Source organism: Nelumbo nucifera, chromosome 6, assembly GCF_055504915.1.
Source record: "Nelumbo nucifera cultivar China Antique chromosome 6, China Antique-T2T, whole genome shotgun sequence".
NCBI classification, from domain to species: Eukaryota; Viridiplantae; Streptophyta; class Magnoliopsida; order Proteales; family Nelumbonaceae; genus Nelumbo; species Nelumbo nucifera.
This window is the reverse complement of record NC_142654.1, coordinates 55,484,755-55,487,913: the sequence shown is the minus strand read 5'-3', so window position 1 is coordinate 55,487,913 and position 3,159 is coordinate 55,484,755.

The following is a 3,159-nucleotide window of genomic DNA, read 5'->3' as shown; positions in this document are numbered from 1 at the left end:
CATAAACATTACTGGGTATAGACATAGAATCCAGGGAAGAAAGAAAAGCTTGGTAGGAGGGTGATAAGGCACTATAAGAAAGATGGTGTGAAATGCAATAAACTGTACATTTTCTCTTTCCTTTGCGAAGAGCAATGGGAAGATCAGGTTAGTGGGATCAGCTGCAACAATAGTGTTAGGTAAAGGAACATTATCATTAGAAGAAATGACAGGCACAGGCTCAAGGGGATTACTTGGAACTGCATCTGCGGAACCTGGAGCTTTAGAAGGATTGATGGAGAGTGGTGCGGGTTGTGGATGTATGGAGTCAACCATCATTTGTTGGCATTGCTCAGGTAAAGAAATTGATGGAGGTGTTGCTGATGGAGGCACAAAGGAAACAGGAAAAGGAACAGACTATAAGTTCTCCTCCCCAAAACTCTCCCCCTGAGGAGAACCACTTGAGAAGTAAAAGGTATATTCAAAAAAAGTAACATCCATAGTGACAAATCTACTCTTCAACACAGGGTCATAATAACAATACCCCTTTTGGTTCTGAGCATACCCAAGGAAAACACATTTCTTGGCCTTATGATCAAATTTCTTGCGATTGGGGCCAAGAATGTGAACAAATGACACACAACTAAAAGCCCTTAGAGGAATGTGAAACATCTCTACCTCTGGAAAAAGAAGGTTGAATGGTACCTTAAACCCCAAAATAGACAAGAACTAAAGCACATACCATAAGACTTCTTACCACATCCACAATGTGTTTATTTTTCTTTCTACCACTTCATTCTATTGTCGTGTATGTGTACAATTGCTTTGATGAATTATACCATGCTCCAAAATGTATGTTGTCAATTCCTTCTCAAAATACTCTCTAGCATTATCCGATCTGAAGGCCTTAGTTCTTACTCCAAATTGTGTGAGAACCATCTGATGGAACTGTCAGACCAAGTTAGGGACCTTATCGCAGGATCTCATCAAATATATCCAAAAATATCGTGTGTAATCATCTACAAATAGGAAAAAATAACGGTAGCCACCCATGCAAGGAATATGATACGGTCCCCATACATCAGTGTAAACAATATCAAAAGCAAACACACTTCTTTTATCACTTGGTTTAAAAAAATGTCTATAATATTTTCCTAACAAACAACTTTCACACTCCAAGGTAGATAACCGAACAAACTTAAATAAATTTGGAAACAGAAATTTTAAAGAACTAAAAGAAAGATGCCCCAGCCAATTATGCTAGAGCATAATTTGACTCAGTTATTCTAATCTACTACTACTATTGTAACTAACATGATGACTCTAATATCTCAGAATCTCATCTAGAAGGTAGATTCCATTCACCTCAAGACCACTCCCAATCATCTTCTTTGACTCTAGATCTTGCAAAACACAATTATCAGGAAGGAAAGTCATTAAATAATTCAGATTTTTTGTCAAAGAACTAACTGAAAGTAGGTTAGTATGAAGTTTAGGGACATGTAAGACAGATGATAAAGTTGTTAGACAGTGTATGCCCTTAGCTCCAATCAAAATGATGTACATTATGACATTTAATGTAAATGAATAAAGTACATATTTGATTCATGTTATTATAGTGTGTTTCTATATAAAGTACATATTTGGGCTATCTTTGATATGCTAATCAGTGAGATCCTTAGAGGGGGTCAAAACCTGGGTATGTTGGGACAGTCCGAGAATTCATCTGAGTGGGTGATCATAGTAACAGGATCAGCCCCTTTGTTAGACAAAGTGAATGATCGATGATGCACTATCTCTGATGGAAACCAAAACTACCGGCAGTTGATTTCAACCGTTGAAATTTGTTTTGCAAAATATATTTTTATAGAGATATGCATATATATATTATGGTTTCAAAATGTTTGCAAAATGTTTTAATTCTAGGGATCCATGTGAGTAGAGAGTGTAACACTGTACCTTGCAGCCAAGGGAAAGGTCCTCTCTTGTCGAGCAGCGTTTGATCATTATGGGCTGAGAGGTTAAGTGTAAAACCATTAAGGATAATACCTGATTGGCTAATTTTGCATCTGTCCACAGTCCTTGGGTTTTTATAAGGTGACTTGACTCAGGAACCATTTAGTATAAATGTTGGGTCCATTAAGAGCGCATGATGATGGACTTAAATGATACATTGTGAATAGAATCAGTATTAGAATAAACTGAAATGATACATCATTCCCGAGGGGGAAACTTATGGGTGAATCTTATTTATTTATTAGCACTTAAAAACATCAAACTTGCAGAACTCTTATATTAAGATATGATATGATACCTTAGATTGTAACAACAAAGCAAAACAATGTATACATTGCAAGTTTACTTGACAATTACTTCTACGCCAACCTCACACTGTAGCTGCGTTGCATTTCACATTTGATGCGACTCGCTACCAAAATAGATAAAAACAAATTAAGAACAGAGAGAACTACTAATAAAAAACTAAATGAATGCTGACGTGCGTCCAGCTCTCAGCCAATTGCAGTTTGTTTAGACGAATGAATTTGCATGCAAAATCTTTGCTGGGAGATTGGATTTCCATGAATGAATCTCACACAACATAAATGTTATTTTGACTTGATAAAAATAAATAAATAAATAAAACGTTATTTTCATCCCAATCTAATTCAACTTATGCGAGTTTACAAAACAGGAGAGCAGGCAGCACACAATGTATTCGGATTTTCCATCCAAACCATCACAGTCGGTGGTGTCATATATGGAAAGCACACTTCTCCTTTACCCACCAAATTCTGATGGATTTTCCGTTCAATTGGACTTTCCTTACTAAGCAAGAGTGTGGCGTTTATTTAAAGATCCAGCCACCCCTTAGGCCATCTCCTTAGTCTCCACTATCCCATTTGTATAGTTTCACCGTTTCCTAGAGATGGCATGGCATGTAGTTTGGTGTTTGTCGTGCTCAATAAATTATTATAAGGTTTAAAATTTCATAACATATCAAGTCATATCAATCAATATGTCATTCCAGCAAAGTTTTGTTACGTAGAAAAACCATGGGTTTTATATATTTTCGGTATCTCTAATAATTCGTACAACTACTCCCTCCCCCCTCTCTCAATAATTTGTATATTTAATGCTAGGTTTAAGCAATGTTTAGATATTAATTAGAAATTCAAATTT